This window comes from Sus scrofa, chromosome 13, assembly GCF_000003025.6.
Source record: "Sus scrofa isolate TJ Tabasco breed Duroc chromosome 13, Sscrofa11.1, whole genome shotgun sequence".
Classification (NCBI taxonomy): Eukaryota; Metazoa; Chordata; class Mammalia; order Artiodactyla; family Suidae; genus Sus; species Sus scrofa.
The window spans coordinates 64,096,003-64,112,228 of NC_010455.5; the positions used below are offsets into that span (position 1 = coordinate 64,096,003).

The following is a 16,226-nucleotide window of genomic DNA, read 5'->3' on the forward strand; positions in this document are numbered from 1 at the left end:
TAATGGTTTGAAACTAGAAATTAATTACAGAGAGAAAATTGGAAAAATAGCAAATATGAGGAGACTAAACAACATGCTACTAAGAAAAATTTGGTGGAAAATGAAGAAATCAGAAAGGAAATCAGAAAATACTGTGAGAAAAATGAAAACACAACACTCCAAAATCTATGGGTTGCAGCCAAGCAGTTCTAAGAGGAAAGTTTATAGCAATACAGCCCTTCCTCAAGAAATAAGAAAAATCTCAAGCAACCTAACCTACCACCTAAAGGGATTAGGAAAATAAAAAATAAATCCCAAAGTTAGCAGAAGACAATAGACAAGGTCAATAAAACCAAGGTGTCATTAAAAAATAAACAAAACTGATAAAACTTCAGCCAGGTTCACTGAGAGGGAATCCAAATGAACTAAATAAGAAGGGAAAGGGGAAAAAGAATAACTGATACCACAGAGACATACACACACAAATCATAAGAGAATACTAAGAATAGTTATATGCCAATAAACTGGACAACCTAGAAGACAAGAACTAATTTCTAGAAATATGCAAATTGCCAAGACAAAAGCAAATAGAAACTGACAGTTTAAACAGACTGGTCACTATTACTGAATTTGTAATTAGGGGGAAAAAAAAAAGAAAACTTCCAGCAAACAAAAGGGGAATTCTCCAAAACATATAAAAAAAGAAATAATACCTATTTTAAGCCATGCCAGAAAATTGAAGAGTATGAGTCAGTTCCATTCATTCTATGAGGCATTAAATAATTCTGATACCAAAGCAACACAAAGACACTACCAAAAAATAAAAAAAAAATACAGGCCAAATCTCTGATGAATATAGATGTAAATGTCCTCAACAAAATATAAGCAAACCGAATTCAATCATATACAAAAAGATCATACACTGTAATCATCTGAGATTTACCAGGGATACAGAATAGTTAAAAATTGCAAAATCAATCAATGCAATACACCACATTAACAAAAGTATAAAAACCACATGATCATATGAATTCATGCGGAAAAAGAATTTGACAAAATTCAATATCCATTCATGATAAAAATTCTTATCAAAGTTGGTATAGAGGATATATACCTCAGCATAATAAAGGCCATTTATGACAAAAACACAGCTAACATCATACTCAACACTGAAAAAAAATGAATGATTTTCCTCTAAATTCAGGGAGGAGAAAAGGATACCTATCTTCACCACTTCTATTTAACATAATATTGGAAGTTCTAGTCCCAGCAATCAGACAAGGAGAAAAAATAAAAGCCCTCCAGATTGGAAGAAAATAAATAAAACTGCCACTATTTGCACATGACATGATATTTTACATAGAATGTCCTAAAGTTTCCACTCAAAAACTGCCAGAACTAATAAATAGAATGTCCTAAAGTTTCCACTCAAAAACTGCCAGAACTAATAAAGGATAAGGATACAAGATTAATATACAGAAATCTGTTGATAATAATGAGTTCAGAATGAGAAAGTAAAAAAAGAAAATCACATTCACATTGAAAATAATAAAATACTTAGGAATAAACTTAACCAAGGAGGACAAAAACCTATACTCTGAAAACTGTATAACACTGATGAAGGAAATTGAAGACGATACAAAGAAATGGAAAGTTATCTCATGCTCTTGGATTGGAAAAATTAATATTGTTAAAAAGGCCATACTTCCTAAAGTAATCTACAGATTTAATGCAATTGCTATCAAAATATCCAAGACATTTTTCACAGAACTAGGACAAATAATTCTAAAATTCATATGGAACACAAAAGACCCCAAATTGCCAAAACAAAATTGAGAAGAAAGAGAAAAGCTGGAGATATCACCCTCCCAGATTACAAATTATACTATAAAGCCACAGTAAACTAAACTGCATGCTACTGGCACAACAACATTCTGGAGAGCCCAGAAATAAAATCATGCACCTTTGGTCAATTAATATACAACATAAGTGTCAAGAATATACAATGGAGAAAAAAATAGTCTCTCTGATAATTAAGTTGTGCTGGGAAAACCAGACAGTTATACGAAAAACAGTGACATTAGAACATTTTCTCATACCATATACAAAAATAAACTCAAAATGGATTAAAGAACTAAATATAAGACCTGAAGCCATTAAATTCCTGGAAGAGAATATAGACAGAATACTCTTTTACATAAAGTATAGCAATGATATTTTTTGATCTGTCTCCTAAGACCAAATAAATAAAAACAAAAATAAACAAAAGGGACATAATTTAACTTAAATGATTTTGAACAGTTAAGGAAACTAATCACAAAATAAAAAGACAACCTACAAAGTGAGGGAAAATGTTTGCAAATGACATGTCCAACAAGGGGGTTAATATCCAAAATGTATAAATGGCTCATATAAATATATATATATGTGTGTGTATGTGTGTGTATGTATATATGTATGTATAAAATTAAACATGATATATAATTCTTTATTATATACAAATATATACATATGTGTATAAAATCCAATAACAAACAGATTAGAAAATGAGCAGAAGACCTGAATATTTTTCCCAAAATGACACACAGATAGCTAATAGGCACATGAAAAGATGTTCAACATCTCAAATTACTACAGAAATCAAATTAAAACAACAATGAGGTATTACCTCACATCTATCTGAATAGCCATCATCAAAAGCTTTAGAAACAATAAATAATGGTGAAGATGTGGGAGGAGAACAGGGAACCTATATACGCTGTTGGTGGGAATATAAATGGGTACAGACACTAGAGATGATAGCATGGTGTTCTAAAAAAAAAAAGCAAAAATGAAATGACCGTATAATATAACAATTCCACCCCTGAGTATATGGCTAGAAACATAACTAATTCAAGAAGATGCATATACTCCACTATTCGTAGTAGCATTATTTACAACTACATGGAAACAATCCAAATGTCCAGCAACAGATGAATGGATAAAGAAGATATGGTATGTACACACACACAAACACACACTGACTGGAATATTACCCATCTGTGAAAAAGAATGAAATTCTGCCATTTGCATCACATTGATGTACCTGAGTGTATTATGCTTACAAAACAAAACATAGGTAAGGGAGATTTGAAGGTACAAACTTCCAGTTGCAAAATCAATGAGTCAGGGGTATGAAATGTACACTGTGGGAAACAGAGGCAATAACTATGGGATATCTTGTATGGTGAAGAACAAAGACTGACCATGGTGACCATTTTGAAATGTATAGAAATATTGAATTAGTATGTTGTTTAACAGGAACTAACATAGTGTTTTAGGTCATTAAACTTTAAAAACAAACAAACAAACTCATAGAAAAAGAGATCAGATTTGTAGTTACCAGAGGAGGGAGTGGGGGAAGGGGAAATTTGGATGAAGGTGATCAAACATCCAGTTATAATTTAAACAAGTATGAGGGATGTAAAGTACAACATGATAAATATAATGAACACTGCTGTATGTTATATATGAAAGTTGTTAGCAAATCCTGAGTTGTCATGACAAGGAAGTTTTTTTCTCTTTCTTTAACTTTGTATCTATAGGCAATGATGTATGTTCACTAGTGATAATCATTTCATAACATTTGTAAGTCAAATCATGTATGCTGTACACCTTAAACTTATACAGTGGTATATGTCAATTCTAACCCAATAAAACTTGAAGAAAAAAATATTACAGGTATAGAAAACAAACTAGTTAACATGGAGGGATAAGGGGCAAGTTAGGAGTATGTGATTATGAAATTTAAACTACTATGTATAAAAGAGATAAGCAACAAGGATATATTGTATAACACAAAGATTTATAGACATTAACTGATAATAACTTTTAATGGTGTATAACCTATAAAAATACTGAATCACTATGCTATATACCTGAAACCTAAATCCTATTGTAAATCAATTATACTTCCGTTAAAAAACTAAGTCAGACATGAAGCCTCTCTCCAAAGCAAAAGCAAAACTTGTTTTACAGAAATTCTCTCTGGTATGGCTTTGCAGGTGTGTGCCACCTATTGGGTAAGAAGAGAACAACCCTGGATTTTGAAACATGGCTTCAAGTCAGTTATACAAATGCATGTAATTGGGGCACTCTCATAGTGGACCATTCCCTGAGGTAACAAGGGTGGCCTAGAGGGAACAAGCGTACTGTCTGGTCATTGTAGCCTGTGAACCTTACACCTAAGTGTCAGCAAACAGCCAGTAGTACAACACCAGCAGAGTCACAGCACAGACTGACAGACTGTGTTTCTGAGCAGTGTCTCCTGCGGGAGACTTTCCAGCACTCTTTACTCATAAAACCTGATGTGACAATCCTGACATCAACCTCATGAGATGCTGAGAGCTATGTTTGCCCATTACAGGCATTGTAGTGTCCAGGTACTGCATATCCCCTTGAGTAAAGCCCAATAACTTCTCCCTGGCAAATCCAGAAGAATTGAAACACAGGATAAAATGCCAAGACAAAAAAGCACCCCCTCAAAGTGTATTCATTTATGAATTTATCAATTATCCACTTCTTCCTCATTCATTTCTGCAGTTGCTCACTCTCACACACTCACAACCCTTTTGGTAGAAGATAAGGTCAAGTTCCAGAATCACAAATTAATCTTGGCAAAGATTAACCTGCCTTCGATGTGTCCTGGGAACATAGGCAATGATGGAGAAGCAGAGGGTCAACAAAATACAAGGACTTTATCATGATAAAATGGAATAGCAACTATTCAATTTTATTCAGTGATTTGCAGTTTGTAATGCATTTTGACACCAATTAATTTCGTTGATACTCAGAATAACTCTCTAAGGCAGACATCATTATCTTTGTCAAAAGAGGAAGCTAATGCTCAGACTGAAAGGTTTGTCTAAGATCACAACTTGAAGACGATAGAGATGGGATGTCCCTGGTTCTTCAGATTGCTATTGTCCACACAATCCCCCTCAATACAGTGAGGCCTCCCAGTAAAAGATGAACCCAGTGTTTCTGTGTCTCAATTTTTCTGAGACTGTCATGACATTACCATTGAGTCTGTATTGTTTTGATCATCAAGCTGGAGGACCATTTCAGAGGAGGTACTTTGAAGGAACATTTGTATTGCCTTGAGGAGTTTAAAAGGCAAGCCCACATAATATGGAAAGAAACGCCTTGACTCCCTAAGCTGTGGGGTCCTGTCATTTATCAAGAGTAGATTTGAGCTGTAGAAACACCTTGTGCTATTTAAATACCATGTGTTGATTGAGAAGATTACAAAAACAGATGTCAAAACAGTAGATGTAACTATCCTTTGCTTCCTAGATTGGTTGTATCCAAGGGCTCAGTCAAAGATTTTACATACAAATAAATCAAGTGGACTAGAGAGCAAATGATTGGGCAGAATCTCCCCTAAAGCTCCTGGTCTGAATTTCTCAGATTCACTCACTATTGACTGTGTTTTCAAAATGTGCTTACTAATACTGTATTACATATTTGAAAGTTGCTAAGAGAGTTGATTTTAAAAATTCTCGGAGTTCCCACTGTGGTACAGAGGGTTAAGGAGCCAGAATTATATCTACAGTGGCTCAGCTCCCTGCTAAATTGGAGATTCAATCCCAGCACAGTGGGATAAGAATCTGGCATCGCTGCAGCTGTGGCATAGGTCACATGCAGCTGTATCTCAAATTCAATCCCTTCTCCAGGAACTTCCATATGCTGAAGGTGCAAGAAAAAAAAAAAAAAAAACTCTATATCTATATCTGTGGTGATCCTTTCATAATATATACAAATACCCAATCATTATGTTGGACACCTGAAACTGATACAATATTGTGTGTCGATTATACATCAACATTTTAAAAACGTGCTTACTTGTCTGCCCTGCTTTTTCTCTAACTTAGAATGTCCAACAGACCCTCTCAGACCCCTTTCACTCCCTGTATTTACTCATTTGCTGACACCTCATACCAGCTGACCTTAAAAACTCAAACTTGTCTGTCTCCCTTACCTCCCACATCCAGACAACTCAAGACAGTCATGTATGTATATTACATGCCTATGTCACATATATTAAACATATTCCTTCTCTCCATCTCTTTAGTTTTCAGTAAATAGGCCTAGCACCAGTATTTGCCTGTTTAGAAACTCTGGAAACCTCCACACTTGTTCCTATAAGTCCCCTCTCCTTCCTCCCACCCACAGGACACCCTCAGGCCAGACTCATCTTGCCCAAGCAGAGATACAGAGATGCAGTCACATTTCTCTGCTGCCCCCATTGAATGGCTCCCCATTTACCTGATGATTTAATAATCCCCCACACTGCCCTTTAATAGCTCCTACAACTCTACTACAAATATTACTTTCCCAATTGTCCTGAGAACACAAGACTCACTACACTGCTGACCCTTGAATGGATACTCCCTATAGTTTGTTTTCTTATTCCTTCCCATGGAAGTGCTCTTATTAAATATTCTTCTTCTTCAAGACCCATTTCAGTGTCACCTCCATCTAAGTCTTTATAAGGCTACCACTTCCTCTGCTTTTAAACTACTATAATATTTTAAAATTAATGATCATATATATATCACACACACACACACAAACTCACACCAAAGTTAAATACACACATTTTAAGTGTATTTGTGGTGAATTTTGCCATACGTGGACACTTGTATAACCATCATCCCCATCACGATATAAATTTCCATAACACATAAAATTCCCTTTGTCTTTTTCCAGTTAGCACCTATCTCTAAATAACCACTATTATGATTCAATCATCATAGATTAGTTCTGCATAGTTTTGGACATCATGCACATGAAGAGATACCCTAAGTACTCTTTTATATCTAATGTCTTTTTTTTATTCTTTTAAAGTTTATTTCCTTACCGAGTTAATGTCTAATGTCTTTTCAATCAAAAACATTTTGAGATTCAACCTTGTCACTGTATATTTGTATAGTTCTGAATTCCTAGGGTACCTTGTTCCACATCTTCTAAGAAATCCTTGTCTTCCTTCATCATTTTTTTTTTTTTTTTTTGGCCCTGCCACTAAAAAATTATCTTTTGCAGGCAAGGTTTTCAACCAGTTTATCTTTTGTCTTCCACAACACTCCGTGTGAGCTCTGACATACATTGAATGCAGAATACATATTTCTTGGATGAAATTGAGTCAATGATCAATTTCTTTCTTGGGTCACTAGATGACTTCAGCAGAACAATCAAATGTAAGCAGAATAGCACATCCCATTGTGAAACTATATGCCACTGAGACATGTATTTTATAGAGATGATGGGTTTATTGTGCATGATGTGAAGAGGGAGGCAAAGCAATATCTGAGGTGCTTTATTGTATTCTGTGAGAATTGATAGCAAAGGCTCAATGCCTTGGGCAGTGAAATTCTGCATTTTGACATGACCATATGCCTTCAATAGGTTAGCATGCCCTGGATTCTGTGGATTTTATGACCACAAATTTCAAAGTAAAATGTCAAAAATTCTACTCGTTCTCACATAACGGAATGTGATGAAGTTGAAAAATTCAAAGTCTGAATGCTAGTCAAGCAAATATTTAGAAGGAAAATATATGCTGTTTGCCCTTTTAGTCTCTGTAGACAGTGAATCTAAAGGGAGGGAGAGGGAGGCAGGGGTATTATTTATAGCAATAGCTAGAGCCTGGTACTTTAAGCTACTGAAGTCTTAGGACTGAGTGGCAATTTAATGGGGCACAGAAAATAGGAGAACTCTTGCAAAGGCTAAGAAGGCTTCTGTAGTGATGTCATCTGCTTTTATGGAGAAAGGTCATATTACTTTTCTCCAAGCTGAAGTCAGGAATATCAATGCAATGTCAAGACCTCTGGCCCTTAACTAAAGCATGACAGTGACCACAAGATGTGTCTGGCTCTGACAGCCCCCTTCCCATTCACAAACCACCTAGGATTCAGTAAAGGAATCATAATTATAGAGCGCCTGTTCAAGAGTACAATTTTAGAGGCTCTTCTGAGAAGGAAGTTTCCACTGTGCATTTAGGTGGCTATTGTCAAGACTGAAGTTGAGCTTATCCAAACCAATTAATTTACTCAGTTGTTAACCAATGTAGTCAGTAAAAAGCTAAATTTCAAATAGTGACTATTTGCAGATGAAGCAGTAAAACCAATTCTTCCTGCTTTCTCCTAAAACTTGGAGACCAGAACTTACTTCTCTGGTGTTACTTTCTCACCCTTACCTATTGCAGTAATAAGACATCTAGAATTTAATTGGGAGACCAGTTGTATGTTGGAACTAAGAGGAAAATATAGAAGAGGGATTATAGATAGAATGGAGAACCGAGAGTATTATTAAGAAAGTTTAAATATATCCTGGGTTGAACCCAAGATCCTTATCATAAATTAGAAACAGGGATAGAATAAAACCATGAAACAATTAGAGACACATATAGATGAATATCATCTGATCTTGCTACAGGGAAGGGCTTTCTAGAGCAATAGCACTCAAACCTGATGGCACAATAGAATCACATGGGGAGCTTTTGAAAACCCTGATGCCTATGTAGGACATGAGTCTAATAGAATCAGAGCATCTGGAGAAAGAGATATGGAGAGTAGCTAAGCATCAGCAGTTTTCAAAGCTACCCAAATGACTACAGTGTATATTCAACATAGAGATTCATTGTTCTCAACATAATAAAAACAATAAGGAAATCATAAAGAAAATTATGTCCAATGACTTGACTACACAAAAACATGAAGATTATGATAAATATTACAAAAACAATAGAAATGAGGAAAATACTGACAACATGCTTAAAAGATAAGGTGTTAATGTCCTTACTGAACAAAGACTCTGTATAAACACATAATATTTAATGCGTTCATTTTTTTTTCATTTTCTATGTGTACACACCCACTTTTCCATCATATTTATTTGAAATCAAGATGAGGAAAATGTCATTAAAAATCATCAAAATTTTCCATACAGGCTATTACCTTCTATATCCTCCTGCCTCACTTGTTTGCATCTATAGATCCTTATAATATAAATCTACAAACCAAAATAGCCACCTCTTGGGAATTTTTCCTCCCAGTTTTGAGATGTAATTGACATAACATTTTGTAAGTTTAAGTTGTACTATGTGACAATTTGATTTAAGTATACATTGGGAAATGATTATCACTATTAAGTTAGTTGGAACTGTTAATGGGGAATCTAACTCAGGACTTTTCAGACATTCTAGGAATAACCTGGGGATCTTGTTGAATGTAATTTTGACATTAAGAAACTACATTCTTAGGTGTTTCCACTGTGGCTCAGTGGTAACAAACCCGACTAGTATCCATGAGGACGTGGCTTCAATCCCTGGCCTCTCTCATTGGGTTAAAGATTCTGCCTTGCTGTGGCTGTGGTTTAGGCCAGCAGCTGCAGCTCTAATTCAACCTCTAGTCTGGGAACTTCTGTATGCTATGGGTACAGCCCCAAAAAGACAAAAAAAAAAAAAAAAAAAACCTACATTCTGAGCGAATTCCTGTAAAGTACTGGAACCACATTTGCATAGCAAGTATTTAGTTATTAACTTTGAAAATTTTAGAGAGGACTAGAGCTTATATATGCTTTTTGCTTTTTGCTTCTCCAAGGATTTCAAATAAATGGTCAGGCGTATAAAACATAATTTTGATACATGCCTCTTTCTACTCTCATAGACAAAGTCAAGCATTACAGCTACAGTGAATTTCATGCAAACAAATCTGATGCTTGAGTAGTTTCATAGCGCATGTATATAAAATGAAATCCTCAAGTTACTTTTGGAAAATAAGACTTTTAGGCAAAGAGTTCCCATTGCAGCTCAGCAGTAACAAACCCAACTGGTATCCATGTTTCTGTGAGCTGTGTTGGAGGTCACAGATGAGGCTCGATCTGGCATTGCTGTGTCTTTGGCATAGACCAGGGGCTGTAGCTCCAATTCGACCCCTAGCCTGGGACCTACATATGCCATGGGTGTGGCCCTAAAAAGCAAAGGAAAAAAAAAAAGACTTGTAGTCAAGTTAATTTAAACATCTGATGGCCACCATGAAAGATGTAGATCATAGGACAGTATTAATCATGTGAGCTCCATGTGGACTTTGCAAAATATTGTGCATAGCCACATAAGTAAAGTACTTGTTGGGTAATTGTGGCTCATAGTTCAGTCTTTTCTTGGATTCAGTAGTTGCCTAGCTCAACTGAACAAGCACTTCTTAATTGTCATGCTGATTTCCCACAGTGAAGCATAGTGCATATTGCAGGGTAGGCATTCAATAAATATTTGGTGATAAATACATGGGGTGAATCTCACAATACCAATCTCACAATACCCAAGAGGCATAGAAAAGGTAAATATTACCAGCCCATTTTATGGATGATGAATGACAATAGGGTTTCCCAGAATGTCAAATCCTTCAGAGTGAGAGAGCATAGAACTCTGTGTGTGCCCAAAGACTCGAGGGTTTAAGGAACGAAAGGCAGACTAGTTTAATCAAAGACCCCTATGTCTTCAGATTCCTTAGGACAGGGTGCCTTGCATTTTATCACAGTTTAGTGTTTCAATCACATCACATTCTCTGTGATTGTTCAAAATGCAGATTCTTGGAGCCCACATCTGGGGTTCTAAGATCTGAATCAGGTCACTCTGAGAGCTACTCCATAGAGACACAGGCACAGATGGACTTGGTACCATAGCCAGCTCTGGTTTCAATTTCCACTTCTACCATTAATCTGCCATTTGATCTTAAGCACTTTTGTTATCCTTCTGAAAAACTGGATGCAAATTCTGGTATCCACAGGGACTGAGCCTAATAAAGTAGAGCAGTGATGGGTGACAGGGTACAGGAAGACTGAGATAAGCTGAAACATTTGTGCCATCCCTACCTAGCTCTAGAAAAATGGTGGCCAGGCCTTGCCACTTTTAGAGAGAAATTGAAAATCCAGAGTTTTACATGAAAATTTGAGACTTTCAAATGTTAGTAATTCATTCACAGCTTTTAAACACATTCCAGGCTGATCTATGGGTCAGGAGCTGGCCACTGGCTACCAGGTTATAGACGCTTTCTTAAAAGCCTGCTTAAATCTTAACTATCAAATGAGGCTAATAACACTTGCTACGAAGAATTGTGTGACAGGGGTCAGAGATAATGTAAGTGCAAAGCACTTTATAAAGCATAAAAGGAAAAGTTATTAATACCATTATAATCATTATAGTCATTGTACCCTTGGTTTTAAGTGTTTTACACATTGAGGAGGAGAGAAAAAGGGCTATTTCTTTCAAAAGACCATTTATCCAGTGACAGCAGATGTCATATGACCCTTCCCTTATCATCGCCTTCCTGTGTGAGGAGTGACTGATTTTTTTTTTTTTTTCCTTTTTATGGCCACACCTGTGGCATATGGAAGTTCTGGGGCCAGGGAGCAAATCTGAGCTGCAGGTTCTGGCCTATGCCACAGCCACAGCCAGGTGAAGACCAAGCCACGTCTGTGACCTATGCCACAGTTTGAGGCAACGCCGGATCCCTAACCCACTGAGGGAGGCCAGGGATTGAACCTGCTACCTCACAGACACTACGTAGGATTCTTAACCTGCTGAGCCACAACAGGAACTCCATGTGTGAGCAGTGACTGGATGGTCATCTAAGAGGCAGGGCCATTCCACAGTCTTGCTTTTTCTAAATCTGTCCTTGAAGAGAAAATTTCCATATTATATACACATGTAGATGTGTAATTTATATAATGTATACATAAATATATAATGTATATAATGTTACATGATGTGTATATAATGTATATATAATATGTATACCTATGTCATATATGATATATATGAAATATATATGAAAAAATATGCATGCATGACTCTCATCATATCATGGTCCTAAAGTACAGTTAAGAATGTGTAATGGCTGAGATATCAATGAAAGACAAGAAACAATGAATATGAAGCTACACGCATTCATGAGCATGTTTCCATGACTACAGAGCTTCCAATACTATAATATGCAGAGATCATTTCAATAGCACAGACCTAATCCCTGCCCCCCATATCTCCTGGTTGCTGTGTGATTTCTGTTATGTCAAAGAGTAATATGATGTTTCTTGATTATTTTTGTCAAGTTATGTAAATAATTAAAACTGCCTTCCAGGGAGGTTCCCAGAATATTAAAAGACTTGGAAACTGAGGGACAATTCTTTATCCCTCTTCATTCCTAAGTCTTTATTCCTCACCATGCTGAATACTCCAAAACGGTATTTTACTTCACACCCTTTGAAAGGATTGTCATTGGAATGCCAGCTGGGGACAGTGAGAGTGTGAAATATTTATCCTGATAATTTACCACAAAAAGTTCCCTGGTCTCAATGATTTGGATTTTTCTAGGTAGTTTTTTAGTTCCATGTTATCTGAAAAATTGCCCTAACACTAACCCTGACCCCTAACCTCAACCCACAATACTTTATCACTCTACAAAGAGTCTATATAATTTGTTGGTTTACAAAGCAAAGTGTTTCTTTTTCCCAAAGGAAATGACATTGGCTTCATTCTTCAGAGAGTAGAAATCTCTGCTTGGTTTTCACTAAGTTCCTCATGGATTAGCCTCCTGTCTTTCTGTTCAGACTCCAGGCTGCCCTCCTAGTCTCATTCACACCAGGGGCACCTTTCTGCAGAAGCCCTTTCAGCTTGTAGATGCAGCCTGGGAGTAGAGCATTAAAAGGAGTGAGGTTCACAGCCTAAGGCTGAGTCTTCCTCAAGTCTGGCTCTTCCTCACCCAATGAACCCTGCATCCCCATTAGACAGAAGGAATAACACAGACTTTGCCTCAGGAACCAATGACTATTTCCCCTGCCTCATACTCTTGTGAACTGAGGTATATGGATCAAAGCTAACGCCAAAGAAATTGGATTCCCTGCTGCCAACCCCTAGAAAAATGAAATAACATTTATAAGTCTACATTCTCTATCTTCTAGACCCTTAAAACCCCAAGGAAAATCTGATCTCTATAAGGCACAGTGTTGTAAGACATGAAACCTTAACTTGGCTCTCACAGTGCAATATTGGAAGCAGCAGCAGTGGCTCTGTGTGCTGCTGGGAGGAAGAATTGAACTTAAGCCCTTCTGCACTTGTTGATGACCAAGCTATGTGCCTGAGCATTTAGCCTCCACAGGTGGTAATCTTCCCCAATTTGACCCCAATTTCCTTTCAGTATTCAAAAGCTCCTGCTGTTTAGGAGGACACTGAGACAGAATTTAATACTCCCAACCCCTGAATTTGTCATTGTCTAGGGAGTGTCTGGTTGGCTGCTTTAAATCCAGGGGTCTTTTGGCTAAGCCCTCAGAAACCTTGTTAAAGAGCTATCACTATATTACATATTTATTTTTCTTTTATTCTTGTTTTGGACTTTAATGAGCAGATGCCCAATCTAATGATAAAAAGAAAAGTCTTTGTGTCAGTGCAGGGGCCCTGTGTTCCTCTTGTTATACTGGTTGCTTTTTTCCTTCTTCTTATGTGTTTGCTTGGGTAGGCCACAGTTCATTTTCAAGCTATCTCAGGGCAGTTAGTCCTGTCAGATCTAATATTCAACTTAATTGCTTTTTTTTGGTTGTTTTTTTTTGTTTTTTTTGTTTGTTTGGTTTTTTTTTTTTTTTTTGCTTTTTAGGACCAAACCTGAAGCATATGGAAGTTCCCAGGCTAGGATTGAATCAGTGCTACAGCTTACAGCTGCCAGCCTATAACACAGCCACAAAAACATGGGATATGAGCATCATCCTCAACCTACACCACAACTCACCACAATGCCAGATCCATAACCCACTGAGCGAGCTCAGGGGTTGAACCCGCATCTTCATGAATACTAATTGGGCACACTACCACTGAGCCACAACTGGAACTTCCCAATATTTAACTTCTTGATGGATCTTGTTAGTGTCATTCGGGGCACTTTTGCCAATTATAAGACATGCTTGAGATTTTTTTGGTCAACAGTTTTACTCATTCCCCATGCCCAACAATGCCAGCTGCATAGTTCTTTCTGCTTCATGATGATATTCTTTGGGTATTGTGGGGGGAGAGTATGTGTTTTTGTGCATATATAAGAAATGGGAGGGTAGGCTCTGAACTGAAATGGTTCTGATTGAAAACCCTTTTCTGATAAAACAAGATACTTTCCTAGGAGAAGAAATACCATTGCACAGCTGAAATGTTTAATCAATCAGAGTGGTGGTTGCACAGCTGAAATGCTTAATCAATCAGAGTGGTGGTTGCTCTAGAAATCATGGGAAATCTATGTTTTGAAGCTTATTTTCAAAGCCTAAGGAAAGAAAAGGGCATGAGTGCAGCACTACATTACTAGCTTATGCTTTAAGAGGTGGGCTGGGTTAACAGCCCATGTGCTTTTCACTTGCATCTTTCTTTTGCCTCATTGTTTCCTTGTCATTTCATTCTGTCCATCCTTAGTTAGTGTTCCATGAGAGTTTGCAGCATACATGGATGGATGAGTATGAAGATGGAAAAAAGAAGAACCTAAGGAGGTATGATGAAGTGGGTGTGGACACAGGTCTCATTAAGAATCAAATGAGAAAACCTCCTCTATTTCCTCTTGCTTCCAGATCGGAGGGTTCCTGCCTAGCTACAGCCTCCTACTTGGTCAGCTTTGGACCAGCTCCATCCTGACCTTAGGAAGCTACTTCACTTTTCTTCCTTCCTTACATTTTATCAGAAAGCAGTTTTCTTTTCCACATTTCCCACTGACACAGCATATCCACCTAAGCCTTTTTGCCCAATTAACTCAACCAGAAAAGAAGTGGGTTACTTGGGGATACAACAAGGAATTTGGTGTGTTGAGATAAGAAGGTGAAGAGAAGAAAGGGTGCAGAAGAGGCTGGGGCCAGATTGCACAAAAGCAGAGTAGACACTACTTAGGTGTCTGCAGTTGATTGTAATATCAATAGAAAGCCAATGAAGAATTTTAAGTGTAGAGGTTATATAATTTCATTTAAAATGTTTTTTCTTGTTGTTTTGATTTGTTTTGTTTTTTTAAATCACCCTCTGTGCATTGTAGAGGGAACCAGAATGAAAATGGAAACCACTGCCTTCTAGGTGAGAAGTGATGGCAGAGTTGAGATAGAAATAAGTAGACAGATGTGCGTTTGAAACCAGGAGACATAACAAACTACAGGATGGTAATGGGTGTGGAGAAGAAGGGAAAACAGACCGACCATTGATGTGGCTTTAACAGGTGATCTTGCTGTTGTAGTAGATGGAGTAGAGCAAGGAAGAAATGGGTTTGGGAGGTAGCAGTAAAGGGGAGAACAAATCAAAAGTTCCCAAGTCTATTGGAATTTTAATAAAGATTTTCATTATTCCTATCATATGCATGTCTTTTATTTATTTAACCATACAAAAGGAGAATTTCATCAAGAAGGGATTTATTTAGCTTTTAAAACCCACCAAGCCAAACCAATATTTTATAACAATGCCCCAATTGCTCACTCATCAACCTAGAAAGTAGGACACAACTTATTTGTATGACCAGGAATCCAAAGCAATGTGTAATCTTTGTCTCTCCTTTGAGTCTAAGTGTTTTGAGAGCTCCCAAAGGAGGTTCTGAGAAAAGGAGAGAATTCTTTAACTTCTTTTTTAGTGTGACTATGATTATAAATTATTAACTATGTGTAGTTTTATTTCTAATGCCGATACTATAAAAAAAGGAGTTGCTTTCTGTGGGGGAGAGGGTAGAAAAGGGGGAAAAAACTTAATAGAGAAAACAAAGACTCAGCGATCTGGGACAATAAGCATCAAGAAGAGACTGATTTCCCATGGCAGCTGGGGAACAGACATTTCCTCCTGTGAAGATAGCAAAAAGTCTTCAGATTTGGCTCAGCTAAGCTTTATACAAAGCGTGCTTTCTTCCAAGGTGACAGCTTAGTGACACTACAAAAAAATAGGTCTCCTGGGAGGTGGTGAATGCCAGAGTGTGGTGTCCACCAACAAGTGGGTTTAAGTGCGCTTTGCTCTTTCTCACCAGAGTCCTTAAACTCATGTCAGAGGGGTCTGGGGCTCTGGTTCAATCTTTTCACCCCAGCCATGTGGCATCAGTGTCCACCTGATATGGCCAAGCTCCCTCTGCCAAGAAAGTAACTTCCTTGGAAGAAATGAAGTGACTATGTGTTTCATTTGACTAAGGTGGTAAAACAAGGCTTTCTAGTGAAATTTTCTAAAG

At 37.2% G+C, this 16,226-nt stretch overlaps 1 protein-coding gene across 10 annotated transcripts in view; it reads left to right on the top strand.

The window, feature by feature from the left end:
* The window catches only part of GRM7 (glutamate metabotropic receptor 7), an 885,981-nt gene that overhangs the window by 778,001 nt on the left and 91,754 nt on the right, over nt 1–16,226 (top strand). The gene's annotated exons all lie outside the window — the stretch shown is intronic.